This window comes from Oncorhynchus keta, chromosome 1 (assembly GCF_023373465.1).
Source record: "Oncorhynchus keta strain PuntledgeMale-10-30-2019 chromosome 1, Oket_V2, whole genome shotgun sequence".
Taxonomy (NCBI): Eukaryota; Metazoa; Chordata; class Actinopteri; order Salmoniformes; family Salmonidae; genus Oncorhynchus; species Oncorhynchus keta.
Window position 1 is genome coordinate 55,238,408 of NC_068421.1, and position 16,153 is coordinate 55,254,560.

The following is a 16,153-nucleotide window of genomic DNA, read 5'->3' on the forward strand; positions in this document are numbered from 1 at the left end:
GGCTACAGATGTGAGTGCTACGGGGCGATAGTCATTTAGATATTTTACCTTGGTGTACTGTTAATCCGTCAGAATGTTAACCTGTTTAAAGGTCTTACTCATATCAGCTACAGAGAGCATGATCATACAGTCGTCCGGAACAGCTGTTTGCTCTCATGCATGGTCCAGTGTTTCTTGCCTTGAAGTGAGAATAGAAGACATTTAGGTCATCTGGTAGGCTCACATCACTTGGAAGCTCGCGGCTGGCTTTCCGTTTGTAATCGATGGTAGTTTGTAAGCCCTGACACGTCCGACGAGCATCAGAGCCGGTGTAGTAGGATTCGATCTTAGTCCTGTTGACGCTTTGCCTGTTTGATGGTAGTAGCGGGATTTCTTACACGCCTACAGATGAGTGTCCTGCTCCTTGAAAGTGGCAGCTCTAGCTCAGTTCGGATGTTGCTTCTAATCTCTAGCTTCTGGATGGAATAGGTATTTACAATCACTGTGGGGATGAGGTCGTCGATGCACTTATTAATGAAGTCGGTGACTGATGTGGTAAACGCCTCAATGCCATTGGATGAATCCCGGAACATATTTCAGTCTGTGCTAGCTTAGCATCCGTTTCATCAGACCACTTCTATATTGAGCGGGTCACTGGTACTTCCTGTTTGAGTTTTTGCTTCGAATCATGAGGGTAGAGTTCTAGTCAGATCTGCCAAATGAAGGGCGAGGGAGAGCTTTGTATGCATTTCTGTGTGTGGAGTAAAGGTTGCACAGGTGACATGCTGGTAGAAATTTGGTAAAATGGATTTCAGTTTTTCTGGCCACTAGGAGCACCGCCTATGGATGAGCATTTTCTTGTTTGCTTATGGCCCTATACAGCTCCTTGAGTGTGGTCTAAGTGCCATATAGAAATATAGATGAAAACTCCTCTTGTTATAAATACTGTGGTCTACAGCTTATCATGAGGTGTGTGTGTGTGTGTGTGTGTGTGTGTGTGCGTGTGTGTGTGTGTGCGCGTGCGTGCTTGGGAGAAGCGAAGGTCGAGAGCCATGCGTCCTCCGAAACAACCCTGCCAAAAGCCGCACTGCTTCTTGACACACTGCTCGCTTAACCCGGAAGCGAACCGCACCAATGTGTCGGAGGAAACGCCGTACAGCTGTCGACAGAAGTCAGCGTGCATGCGCCCCGCCCCCCCACAAGGGGACACTAGAACGCGATGGGACAAGGACATCCCGGCCGGCCAAACCTTCCCCCAACCCGGACGACACTGGGCCAATTGTGCGCTGCCTCATGGGTCTCCCGGTCGCGGCCGCCTGCGACACAGCCCGGGATCAAACCCGGGTCTGTAGTGACACCTCTAGCACGGCAATGCAGTGCCTTAGACCGCAGTGTCACTCAGGAGGCCCATGTGGTATTTTAACACAGGTGAGCAGAACCTCGAGACCTCCTTAATATCAGAGATTACACACCAGCTGTTGTTAACAAAGAGACACACACCTCCCCACTTGAGATTACCCGACACTGCCGTTGCATAGAAAAAACAGTTAGATGTTCAGTATATTATCCATGTCCTTGTTCAGCCATGACTCTGAGAAACGTAGGGTATTACAGTTCTTCAGGTCCCGTTGATAGGATAGTCTCGAACGGAGCTTGTTCAGTTTGTTCTCCAGTGATTGTTCTCCAATGATATATTTGCCAATAGAATGGAGGGTAGAGGCGTTTTATGTATGCCCGTGATCGGCCTCTCTTACTCCACCTTTTTCTTTTTCCGAGTCTCGGGGATTAGGGCCTGGTCCGGGCTGAGCAGTATGTCCTGTGCCTCCGACTCGCTGAAGCAAAAACCTTCATCCAAATCGAGGTGCGTGGTCGCTGTTCTGATGTCCAGACGCTCTTTTCAGTCATAGGAAACGATGGCGGAGACATCTACCCTACAAAGTTAAGATCAGCGCAAAAAAAAACACAAAATAGCCCGTAAAGTGGCTGCTATCCATTGCACCGCCATTTTTTATGTTATCATGAAATGGCATGCTTTGAGCACTACCGAAAAGTGCTATTTGCATGTGACAAAAGTATGCCATATGCTGTTGGTGACACTTTGATATCTCGATAATTTGCAGCTGTTTAAAGGACGAATCCACAGTTGAAACAACAACAAAGCGAAACCCCGCCTCTGTTTTGGTAAAAAGCTGAGGGATGTTTCTGGAGAAATGTTTCTAAGGTAATAGACAGAGCTATGGAAGAAGGACTGACCATCCATGATATCAAAATGATTGTTTTAACCATGTTTTGAGGCTATATACTGTTTGTTTACATTTACCATGTTTTTTAACATTGGAGAAAAACAATCTTATATTTTGGATTCTCATGTGGTGTGACAGTTGAATTAGTGAGGCATTGTTAAGTTCACGTCAACCATTTTTGGGTTAAAATACACGTACATTAGTGAACAGCCATCCACAATAACCACAATCCGTAAGGCACAAATGGCGAAATGAAAGAGAAGCAGTGTGATTCACATCATTGCACTATGTAGATATCAATAATAAGTGATATCCGTATCGCCCTTAGGCTACACCACCGCCGGTGTCCTTACCTCCAGGCATTTATTGAAGTTGAATAATCTTTGGATGCCGACAGCTGTCGCACCATTGGAAGACATAGCTTGAACTGTAGCCTAAAAAAGCCTATTCCGGCTTTTTCCCTGTGATCCATCAAACACGTGCTGTGTCATAGTGGCCGCCGACTTGTCAGATTCGCTCCGTTACTCCCCGACCCTGCACAATATCTCGTTTCTCTCCCTCTATGTGCTCAACAAGCCATGAGAGGTCTGCAGTGTGATTCATTGAGAAGGCTACTGTGTGATATTTATGTCTGCTGCAAGGGTTTGAATTTTCTCCACACTTCAGGAGAATGTTACAGTATGTCATGTCAGAAGGACAGACTGTCAACTGACTTTCTTTCAAAGCAGTCAAATTAACTGGGATGGAAACTGCACTGCACCTGTGACACTTGGTTTTCACATCAAGCTAATCTAGCCAAGGCTGAGGGAAGCGGAGACTGAATAACGTTTGTGGATGTGTGTGCGTGTGCTTGGACGTACAGGTAACTTCCAAAATAAAGGAAACCCCAATATAAAGTGTCTTCATAGGGCATCGGGCCGCCACAAGCCGCCGTAACAGCTTCAGTGCACCTTGGCTTAGATTCTACAAGTGTCTGGTATTCTATTGGAAGTCTATGGATGTCTATCTATGCGACACCATTCTTCCACAAGAAATTCCAAAATGTTGTGTTTTGCTGATAATTTGTTGCTGTTTCAAGCGCCACTCCAGAATCTCCCATAAGTGTTCAGTTGGGTTGAGATCTGGTGACTGACTGAGACACACACATAAACACACACCTTTTTAAAAACCCTATGCTCCTTTGAGACCTCTCTATCAAAGTCACTGAGATCTTCTTCTCGTCATGGTAGCCAAAATAATGGGTAACTGGGCATTTTATACATGACATTTACATTACATTTAAGTCATTTAGCAGACGCTCTTATCCAGAGCGACTTACAAATTGGTGCATTCACCTTATGACATCCAGTGGAACAGCCACTTTACAATAGTGCATCTAAATCTTTTAAGGGGGTGAGAAGGATTACTTTATCCTATCCTAGGTATTCCTTAAAGAGGTGAGGTTTCAGGTGTCTCCGGAAGGTGGTGATTGACTCCGCTGTCCTGGCGTCGTGAGGGAGTTTGTTCCACCATTGGGGGGCCAGAGCAGCGAACAGTTTTGACTGGGCTGAGCGGGAACTGTACTTCCTCAGTGGTAGGGAGGCGAGCAGGCCAGAGGTGGATGAACGCAGTGCCCTTGTTTGGGTGTAGGGCCTGATCAGAGCCTGGAGGTACTGAGGTGCCGTTCCCCTCACAGCTCCGTAGGCAAGCACCATGGTCTTGTAGCGGATGCGAGCTTCAACTGGAAGCCAGTGGAGAGAGCGGAGGAGCGGGGTGACGTGAGAGAACTTGGGAAGGTTGAACACCAGACGGGCTGCGGCGTTCTGGATGAGTTGTAGGGGTTTAATGGCACAGGCAGGGAGCCCAGCCAACAGCGAGTTGCAGTAATCCAGACGGGAGATGACAAGTGCCTGGATTAGGACCTGCGCCGCTTCCTGTGTGAGGCAGGGTCGTACTCTGCGGATGTTGTAGAGCATGAACCTACAGGAACGGGCCACCGCCTACAGGAACCATGATGTTAATTGCTTAATTAACTCAGGAACCACACCTGTGTGGAGGTATCTGCTTTAAATATACTTTTTATCCCTAATTTACTAAATTGTGTCCTTTATTTTGGCAGTTATCATTATGTCTGTGTTTGTCCCAGTGTTTATGCACTCACTCACACAGTGCCTTCCTATCACGCCTCCCTGCCCCTATTTATCTTTGTGGCCCAGATTCCGCTCAGTCAATAATATGAAGGTGGAATCTCTCTGAATCCTGTATCTCTCTAAGCCCAGAGGGGGTTAAGAAAAGCCTTCTGTCTGACGGCTGCTTCCCGCCTCTCCCTCTCCCAGCCTCAGGTCAACGGAGGTCACCTGCTTTATTGTGTATGTGTTTGTTTATCCATAAATTTCGTTATGGCCCGGCGGTACATGTATCCTCTCTGAGCTGACGCCTCTACCGTCTGCTTCTCGGCATCGCAGGCCTCACAGAGGCAAGATGACAGGAAAGGAGGCAGGATTCTGTATGATGGGCTTTTGTTGTTTGTTGTTGCTGTGTTACGGGTGTTAATGATTCTCCTTTCTCCTTATGAATTGATGGGTAATTACTGGAATGGCCTGGAAGAGGCAAGTGGGAGAAAGGTCAGAGAAGATATGGGGAGGGGGAGAGTCTTGCCTGGTTCTCTTGCTCTCTCTCTCTCCATGTCTGTTTGTCATGTCTTTCTCTCCATTTTTCTCCCTTTTTTCTTTCTTCCTCTCTGCCCTCTTGGGTTTCTCTCATTTTTTAGTTGTCTCACGTCTTTCCCTCTCTTCATATTGCTTGCGCTCTCTCTCCTATTCCAATAAGAGCCCATCATGTTTGCAAAGCTGGGAAAAGGGCACAGTGACATGCTCAGATCTAGAGAGAAAATGAATGGCTGAATCCTTGGTAATTAATTTGAAAACTTTGTGCAATTATGCAGGGCTTTTTGGTACAGAATGTATTCAAAGGTCTATTACTGTCAAATAAAAATGACTGGATGTCAGGGCTATGTGGAGTGTATGGAGAGTGTTATTGCCTTTTCATGTTGAGCATCACATGGTATAGAAGTCTGTAGAGGGCTATATCAACTCTGAGTCATATTTTTATCAATAGTAGAATACCATTTTATTCATAGCAGTGACCATAAACTGATAATGAGATGAAGAAACAATGTTGATATGTCACAGTCCAAAGGTAGTATCATGGTGAAGGAAATGAAAGAGAACAAACTGGAACTGCAAGTGCAATTCATTGTATTCTATCTATCTTGGAGGGAAATGAAAGTTAAATAAAAGCTGTTCCCTTTTCATTGAAATCATTTACCTGCATTATAAAGAAACACATTTAATAGGAATGAACTGACTTTAAACTTTCCTTGCCCCCCTTGAGTGACTGAATATCTTTTGTAGTCTGTTTTTAACTGAACAAAATATACGGAAATGATTTGAGTGTTTTTAAAAAAAAAACATAATCCCTTCAATTGAATCACAGAAAACTGGGGGCAATTTTCACTTTAATGATTTGAACCCCATGAAGAAGCCAACTTGAAAGTGTCCAAAATTGATAACATAACAAATCAATGTTTTATTTCACATAAGGATGAATAGTTTCCTGAATTCCTCGTCAATGTTGCTCACCCGATGATGTAATGTGATGAATACCTCGCGTCAGTCGTGCTCGCGCGGTCCCAACGGTTGGCTGAACTGCTTCATAACGCGCGCAGATGGGAGCCCAACAACACAAGCAGCGGAGTGAGTTCACCTATCGATAGATGCTCCTCTCACTCCGACATCCTGCGGTTTGAAGAGGTTTCTGAAATGGGCGAAAAAGTTGTTTTCTTTTACTCTTATACGCACATGTAGGCTACATTGAGAGAACGAGGATTGCAAAAACATTTTTGACAACCGATGAATCTCCATAGATTGAAAGGCAGCGATAGAAAAGAGTATCAAATGAATAGTTTCGTATAATATTTGAAGAGTTAATATTATTTGTTTGTGGCTTTTATATCCCCTGGGGTTATGTCGATATTGACGCAGAAGAACTTTCCTATCTGACATTCCCTCGTTTCAGCACCTCGTGTCGTGGACAGCACAATGTGCCATCGCCTGTAGCGCACATTGAAGTTTCATACGAAGAGGTAGCCCACTGATGTTGGAGGGAACAACCGAAAAGATGGAGTGCACAGGTCTAAGTAGAGAAAGTGCTGGTTCCGCCAAGGCACCCAAACACTTGTGGCGACAACCAAGAACTCACATCCGAATCAAGCAGCGTTTTCACTCTGACACAGAGCGTTACCTGACTCGCAACAGAACTATGGAGAAGGATCGCCCTGGGCTGAAAAAGCCACGATTGTCGTGGCCATCCGCATTTAAACGGTAATTGTAATGCGTCATTATTAATGGTGTTTTAAATAGCCTTACTAATCTCTTGATCTCTTTTTGCAACTGCCTTATTGTCACTTCCAAAGTTCATAATAAATGAGAGGGATAAAAGTGCTCAATTTAATGGCGGTGTCTCTGCAAGCTACTCCACTTAATTAGAATGCCAATATCCTCCCCACACTCTCCATTTTGTGTGAAGTAAAGTCAGCTAGGATGCACTGATTTAGCTCTTAACACAGAAAGATATTGAGCTCATGCTGATTGAAGTGTGTGCATAATTCCAGAATAAAAGGAACTACCTCTTTGACCAGACTGGGCTCATTGGACAGACGTTTGGTATTTCACGTAAATCCTTGCACCTCCAATAAGTGTGATATGTTACGTTTGGTATGGTTACCAAAGACAGAAGGTTACTGAAGGCAGAAATGATTGGAGGGAGGTTGGTCAGCGGAGGATGGGTGGGTGTCAGTGGAGGCTGGTGGGGGGAGCTATAGGAGGATGGGCTCATTGTAATGGCTGGAATGGAATAAATGGAACGCTATCAAACAGATCAAACAGCTCCTCCCACCAGCCTCCACTGGTGGGCGTGTACCCAAGGCCCCAGGGTTCTGGTCGAGAAGCACACTTTCCACTGTGCTCAGAGGACACTTTCGGTATTGCAGTTTAGTCAAGCCAAAAATACAATTCCCATAGACTGCCCCATAGAGAAGTCCCAATTCAAAAATACAAAAAAATACACTTTTTTTCATCACTTTTGTGGCAAAAAAAATATCCATTTACTTATTCAAGTAATTATTTGATACCGATTTGTATTCCGTTACTCAAAGAGGAAAATATGGACATTTTATATTCATCCAATGTCTGTCATGTTTCTGACGTGATGACGTCGTCGTTGCTCACACTGCTTCAGTGTGCACTGAGTGCTAGTTTGCAGGCGTTATCGGCTCTGTAAAGCAGATGGCAACCAGCATGACACGGCGTATGCGAATGTGAGCAGATTATGTTAAAAACAATGGTCTGCCATCTTGGAAGCTATCTCCTGTTCATATGTACTTCAGTGCTTAACAGTCTAGAAATCCAAAGGTTGTGTGTTCTAGTCACATCCGGGCCAACTGTAGCATTTTAGCTACCCCTTAACCCAACCCTTTTTCTAGCCTTAACCAAATTCACCTAACTTGTTATATAAATTATCCTTGCCTTTGTTGTTAGTTCTCCTAACCACCAACATCAATTCAAACTATCCCTGTAATTATCTTTTGTTGTTATGATGCAACAAAAGAGCCTTTATTTTTTACATTACTTAATTTTGCAATCAGACACGCACACAAACACACACTGGGTTGCTGAGCATTTCCCCTGGAAAGACAGTGTGGCTAGGGGTAGTTTGCGCAAGAACAGCGTTGGCCTACTAAAGTGAGAGAATATTGCAAAGGGACCTTCCCCGTCTCTGTGGTCTATGAGGTCATCTGTCTGCAGTCTTAAGTTTGATCCTGGGGGAAATGTTTCTTGTTGTTTGGTTGCTTTTCATTAACTGTCTGTAGATATTGGACTAACCAGCGTGAGAGGGTTGTGTTGTGGCTGAATCCCTTTCTTCTGTAAGCCACGTGTAGGCTAACATTACATGGTCACTTTAAAATAAGATCAGACATTCATTCAAATCATTGACATCATCATCCATCATCAATTTACATCAGATTGAAGTGACACCTTCAACCCATTCAGCTGTGATTTCCTGTGATCTTTGTGACCCTGGCTTTTTGGGCTGGAAACATGTTGTACTGGGGTCAGTAATGGTTCATGACTGGGGCCTACCATTATAGCATTGCAACGTTTCACGTCACATTTCACCTCAGTTATCCACTCTGGAGGGGCCCACTGCCATGAAAGCTGCCTACTGACTGCCGCTGGCTGTTTGGCATTGAGGATAGTATGGCATTGAAATCACTGCAGGCTTCAGGTAGGAGTAGAGACGTGACTCACTCCCTGCATTCTGCCTCCCCGGTGCCTCGTATTTATGTATGAATGAATGCAGCTATCCCACACTGATGACTCAGTTCACATGGGCAAGGTAGAGAGAGATGAACGGACTGCTCCGTGGCTGAGGTGTGAGGGATGCTCCTGACTTTGCTGATGGAAACTGTGTTGTGTGTTTTTTTTTTATGGTTCTGATTAGATAAGGGCCTAAGAACAGCATTTGTTTGAGGATTGAGGTGTGTTGACAAAATGGCGCAAATCCTCAAATGTTCCTGAATGTAGCCTGCTTCTTGCTGTCTACCCAAGCCGCTTGCCGGTGTCTCTATGCCGTTCACATGTTGGCCGTGAGGAAACAGAGCCTTTAATAAAGGTCTGTGTTAGTGCTGCTGAGCTGAGCCAGGCCCGTGGACCGCCTCAGACGCTGCCTCTCTGTCAGTGCTCCCCAGCTGGGCTGTATGAGGTCATGCTTCTGGGAAGAGTGACCCATATGTGGTCAGTGCTGCTGCCGTTTTACTCAGACGCTCTGTTTGCTTTTAAAGCACTTTTAACACTGAGACAGTGGAAGGATTAGCCATTCCATGGATGATGTTGCCATGGCACCCATCTGTTTTCGAGTGATAATGGCTAAAGGTCTGTGTTGGAAAGGGGTTATCAAGCCCCAGTTTTAAATCTACTGGTTTATGATTAAACTAGCCAATGTTAACATTGAGCATAGAAACGGTTTCAGTGTGCAGAATATGTGTTATATTCGAGAATTTATAAAAGCTTATGGGTGCTATGTTCTAATGGGGTGACCTGCAAATGCCAGCTGTTGCATTACTGATTTGGATGTCCTGGTACATAGGGCTGGGGATTGCCAGTCACCTCACAATATGTATTTTGATTCTCATGATTCTATATATATTGCGATTCGACCCTGCGACCCTTCTATTGTGATTTGATGTTCCCGAACATATTGCTCACTATACTGTATGTCTGCTGCAGAGAGACGAGAGAGAGCATGATAAAATTAGTTTTGATCAGTCAGGGAAATAAATGTGCTGAAAACATGTTGGCTCACTATTTACAAAGATGGAGAACAAGCTATAGGATGAAAACCTACTGCTGTTATGGAGTTTATTTATTAGTACAAATCGATACTTTGACTAATATCAATAGAATATTGTGCCAAAATAATATTGCGAAATGTAACTATCAATTTTTCTCCCCAATCACTACTGGTACATGCCCTGGTATTTGACATGAGCCTTGTATTATAATCCTGGATGCTGATTGGTTAAAACTCCATTCCAGCCAGTGTCTATTCCAGAAGTTACCACCGGCTAAAGCTATGATGTTGAAATGCCTATTTACTCTGTTCCATCTCACTGCGCAATCCACAGTCTCATCAGCCCTGTCAGATAATTTATAAACTTGATCTCCGCTGTAAAAATAACCTAGAAATTATCTCCAATTTCTTTTAGACTAGCAATTGGTTTTCAATAGTGGAGATTTGTATAAACCTTGCAGTCTGTCTCCTCCGAGACGGGCAGGCAGGCAGCTTTTCTCAGCCAGTCAAAATCATGAATCATCATCATTACAGTACCAGTCAAAAGTTTGGACGCACCTACTCATTCAAGGGTGTTCCTTAATTGTTTTACTAGTTTCTACATTGTAGAATAATAGTGAAGACATCACAACTATCAAATAACACATATGTAATCATGTAGTAACCAAAAAAGTGTTAAACAGATCAAAATATATTTGATATTCTTCAAAGTAGCCTCTCTTTGCCTTGATGACTGCTTTGCACACTCTTGGCATTCTCTCAACCAGCTCCACCTGGAATGCTTTTCCAACACTCTTGAAGGAGTTCCCACATATGCTGAGCTTTTGTTGGCTGCTTTTCCTTCACTCTGCTGTCCAACTCATCCCAAACCATCTCAATTGGGTTGAGGTTGGGTGATTGTGGAGGCCAGGTCATCTGATGTAGCACTCCATCACTCTCCTTGGTCAAATAGCCCTTACACAGCCTGGAGGTGTGTTTTGGGTCATTGTCCTGTTGAAAAACAAATGATAGTCCCACTAAGCGCAAACCAGATGGGATAGCCATGCTGGTTAAGTGTGCCTTGAATTCTAAATAAATCACAGACAGTGTAACCAGAAAAGCACCATCACACCACCACCTCCATGCTTCACAGTGGAAACCACACATGCAGAGATCATCCATTCCCCTACTCATTCACTAACACTTTTTTTTTGGGGGGGTTACTAAATGATTCCATATGTGTTATTTTCATAGTTTTGATTTCTTCACTATTATTCTACATTATTAAATGCGCGAAATTGTTGCCTATAGACCAACTTGCGGCCATTGCTGTGATGAGAGAGAGAAGCTTGCCTGTATCTCACCCAGAACTAGAATGAGATTCAAGGTCTATGATCTCTCTCCCTCTCTCTACTCTAATAGACATGAGCCTGCCACTCTCATCTCTCCAGAGTTGCACATCATTTATTTCCTTATAGAATCATAGCCGCAGGAAGGGTGCTGCAGCACCCCTGAGAAATTGAAATACATTTGCCAAAGTCTGTTCAGAACAAAATGAAATCATTCCGAATACTACACCAGGCCTATAATTGACCCACAGTAGCGTAGCTGTGGATTGTGTGTAGCCCAATCACAAGTCAGGCCTACAGTCAGGAGCAAGCGGCAAGTCTGTCAGTGAACAGCATGCAGCCAAAACAGGCCTTTTGCAATATTTTGAATACAATCGCTGGAAAACACAGGTTGGAAAGAAAATACTTATCAGTCTGTAGGCTGCAAAAATGTATATTTTTTATCAACTTCCAAATTAGGCCTATTGAGCGAACAGCATTGTTTTACAAAGTAAAACAAGAGAGGGGATAGGCTTTTGTCACTTTGCGCATCGACTGTCACCGGTGATTGGAACTGCGCATCACTGGGTGACTGAGTGGAACTGGAAAGCTTTTTTTTGTTGGACTTACTTCCTCCTCGTTGGACAATATGTGTGTCTCCACACAGTTAGGCCTGGGCTATTTATTTGATTCAGGACAGGGTCATTTCCTTTCAATCATTTGAATCATTTGTGAGGTATTAAAAAATATTCTGCTAAGGTCTCCAGTCATCAAAAATGATGTAGAATTCTATGAAATGTGTTTTATAAAAGGCCACATTTTCCTGGACCCTCGGCTTAAAAAAATCTTCCCCGTGTGTGCAACTTCTGCAAGCCCCTCGGCTATAGTGCTCAATGCCACTACGCAATAGCGATGATAATGCATGCAATGCTTTATTCTAAGTGTTTTTTTTCTTGCGTTCTGGTGTCCCAGTGGTCACCCCCCTCTCTGAGCACTTTTTGTTCCAGCACCTCTCAATTTACAAATTAAGCACTGTGTCGGACGGAAGCCAGCCGAGCATTAGAAGATTAAGGAGGAAGCCTCTGCTTGATCACAAGCCAGATGAGTAGTGACGAAAGGAAGTCCAGTGCGCTGTTAGAGAGCGAGGTCAGGATGGGAGGTTGTAGTGTCGTACTGATATTCTCGCTGGGTCCCAAAATGGTCCATCTCGCCAGAGCAGTTTCTCTACAAATACTGGCCATAGGTGTATCATGCATACCGTGTTCCCCCCTCAGAAGTGGTCATCATCAGAGAGATCATTTCTCATTTGCTCTCCGATTCTCTCATTCATGGCAGGTCGGGAGTTTTTTTCTGATGAGGTGCAAATTAGGTTCTAATCCTTGCACATTAAGCCCATTAAAATGGTCCTTCTCAAAGCTTGACGAGGTTCTAAGTTCTTCCACTTGAAAATATGTGTTTGCATTTATATCAGTGTTTTTGTAAGGGGCTTGGGTCGCCTGGTCTTAAGCATTAGCACCGTTTGTCTTCTTCTTTACTCATGGCCATGGAAACGTTCCAGGTAATTATTTGATTAGAATCACTCCCATTGTCTCGTGAAGGCTAGGAGTTAATGCACATCATTTGTTCTACTCTATCAAGAGCTTTCCGAGACCCAATGCCTTGTTTATTTTTCTTATGCTCTTTCTGTTGGCTATTGACAAAGCAGTGCAATCAAAATACTAATGGTTCAGGTTTAATGGTCTTTATGTATGGGTGACCAGGACCTCTAGTGATTCAGATTTGTTTGGGCTATTTGTTTCCCTAGGGTGGCAGCCCAGTATTATAGTATAGCAACAAAAACTGTCTCTTCATTCTCACCCCAAGATACATTTTTTTACTTCAGTTTATTTTAGTAAATACTTTTTCTTTCTTTAAAACTGCATTATTGGTTAAGGGCTTGTAAGTAAGCATTTCACTGTAAGGTCTACATCTGTTCTATTTGGCGCATGTGACAAATACAATTTGATTTGAAGATTTGTGACAAGAGAACTGCAGAGCTACCCTGAAGCTGTACAGAGATCCACATTCAATACAGTGTTTACTCAATACCTACCAAGTTGTCCAATTGCTCATGGAAAAATCTGTACCTGGTAGCTATAGTACTATGGTCTTGTCTGTTTCTATTTTATGACTCAATGTTACCTGATACCTGTATTCAGATGACTTTTATATTGGTACTTTGACATAAATTGCTCTGCTTACAAGGATAACCAAGAACGACTCGTAAAAAGGATACCTATCTTCAAGATGGGTCTGTCAAATATGAAACTAAAACCCCCCTTAATTGTCTCAATGAAGGCCAGGGTTTGTTTTCCCACCTTTCCAGCCAAATGACTATGGCCCGTAGCTGTAAACATGCTGATTTCTTAGCCGGTGAGTCAGCCTGGTGTAATAGATTAGAACTTACCTTTGTGTCACCTGGACAACACCATTGTCTCCATAGGCAGATATATTGAACCTTTTTTTAAACTCAATTATCTCATTAGCAACAGACAACGACGAGACAGCCTATAGGGAGGAGGTCAGAGACCTGGCCGGGTGGTGCCAGAATAACAACCTATCCCTCAACTTAACCAAGACTAAGGAGATGATTGTGGACTATAGGAGGACCGAGCATGCCCCCATTCTCATCGACGGGGCTGTAGTGGAGCAGGTTGAGAGCTTCGAGTTCCTTGGTGTCCACATCAACAACAAACTAGAATGGTCCAAACACACCAAGACAGTTGTGAAGAGGGCACGACAAAGCCTTTTCTCCCTCGGGAAACTAAAAATATTTGGCATGAGTCCTGAGATCCTCAAAAGGTTGTACAGCTGCAACATCGAGAACTTTCCGACTGGTTGCATCACTGCCTGGTACGACAATTGCTCGGCCTCTGACTGCAAGGCACTACAGAGGTTAGTGTGTACGGGGGGCTATGCTGCCTGCCATCCAAGACCTCAACACCAGGCGGTGTCAGAGGAAGGCCCTAAAAATTGTCAAAGACCCCAGCCACCCCAGTCATAAACTGTTCTCTCTGCTACCGCATGGCAAGCGGTACCGGAGTGCCAAGTCTAGGACAAAATTGCTTCTCAACAGTTTTTAGCCCCAAGCCATAAAACTCATGAAAACGTAATCAAATGGCTACCCGGACTATTTGTATTATGTGCCCCCCCCCAACCCCTCTTTTTACGCTGCTGCCACTCTTTGTTTAGCATATATGCATAGTCACTTAAACTATACATTCATGTACATACTACCTCAATTGGGCCGACAAACCAGTGCTCCTGCAACATTGGCTAACCGGGCTATCTACATTGTGTCCCGCAACCCACCACCCGCCAACCCCTCTTTTACGCTACTGCTACTCTCTGTTCATCATATATGCATAGTCACTTTAACTATATCTACATGTACATACTACCTCAATCAGCCTGACTAACTGGTGTCTGTATATAGCCTCGCTACTGTATATAGCCTGTCTTTTTACTGTTGTTTTATTTCTTCACTTACCTATTGTTCACCAAATACCTTTTTTGCACTATTGGTTAGAGCCTGTAAGTAAGCATTTCACTTTAAGGTCTACACCTGTTGTATTCGGCACACGTGACAAATAAACTTTGATTTGATTTGACATGGACATGAGAGCAAAGCCTTGTCATCCTCCTCTTGTTGAGCCAAGTCTTTTTGGTGGTGATTTCTTTGGAACGTCCAAGGCGCCAGCCCGCCCAGGAGTGTGTGTGATGAATGCGAAATGGGGGCCTGGCAGGGTTATCAGTGAGCACTGTGTTGTGCTTGCATCAGCCAAAAGACCATGCTGTGATGAGTAGGGCCGGGAGTCTACAGTGAGCACTCGTGATTCTGGGGAAAGGAAATGGAGCTCTGTTTGCAGGGGGGAGAGAGGGATGAAGACATTCTATATCAGAAGCTCACTTTAGAGGGTGTCCTCCAACGACGGCAAAACCAAGGAGGTTTTAAAAAATAATGTATATCATTGTTGAACACTGCTTCACCCGGCAACAAGCCATGGTGTGTTTTTTTTCTTCCGGATCATTATATATATTTTTTTTTTACACCACTTACAAACATACACATACGAACAATAACTTACACACGTGCACAAACAACAAATACATCTCATCTGCCCAGACACACATGCTCTCACTCCCATCTCTTGTGACTGCACTGTTGTTTGCCACATGGCCTTAAATTGTACCAATTATTTTTTTCTCGGTTGCCCATGCTATTTCAACATTTCAATAATAGATCATTTGATTATTCTATTGTGTTAATGATGGTGGATTGATTGATTTTCCAAGTGTTTAGTGTATGTTTTTTTTTCAGAATGAGTAATGAGAAGAGAATCGTCCAGCCCATTGGGTGTCTCACGACACCCACATATGCCATGTCTTGAAATATGCAGACAGACCGATTTAAAAGTATAACATTACATTGTAATACTTCTGACAGCCAATTTCTAGCCGCCCATAACTTTTGGACTTCATAGCATTCCCAGAAAGAATATATTATTTACTCATTGTTATTCTTTTGTATCTGGTGTAAAAAAATATATAATAAAAATAATACGGTTAAAAAAATACACCATGGTTTTTTACACCAGCTTCAAACGGCTGAAAATCCAATATTTTTGCTTATGGAAAATATATTTTACAACGGTTTAGATGGTGCAATGATTCTCTACAGAATACCTGCTTATTTTATTGCATAAACTGAAATTAGGCAAACTATTAATATTTTAGCAACCATGAAATGGTAGAGCAATTTCTGCGTAGTGCATCTTTAAATAACATAATCTTGAACAGTGCTATGGTTTCATCAGCCGTGATTTCATCATATGTGCAGCAAACGTATGTGATAGATACTGTTTCAGTTGATAATACAACATGTTTAGTTTAGCTACTTTTTCCTCAATCTATTACTTTCTAGCAAGTCAAGCTAGCTTTACAGAGCCGCTAGCTAGCTGAAAGCTAGGCTATACTGTAACTAGCAATGCTTCATTGACATACCTAGCGACTGTTCTCTCTGCGTGCTGTTTTGAGAAACGCATGTCCGCTACATCTTCGGCTGTTGTAGGGAAGATGCATTGTTTAAGCACTCGTAAGCCTAAATTCCATCGCTATCGAGGAAACTGGGCCCAGATTTATTGAAGTTGTTATTTCTGTCATTAGCTAGGTTTCCATCCAATTGGCAACAGATTT

At 43.4% G+C, this 16,153-nt stretch overlaps 1 protein-coding gene across 3 annotated transcripts in view; it reads left to right on the plus strand.

Moving 5' to 3' along the window:
• LOC118388227 (cAMP-specific 3',5'-cyclic phosphodiesterase 4D-like) overlaps positions 1–16,153 on the plus strand; it is a 177,864-nt gene that overhangs the window by 63,025 nt on the left and 98,686 nt on the right. The window lies entirely within an intron of this gene.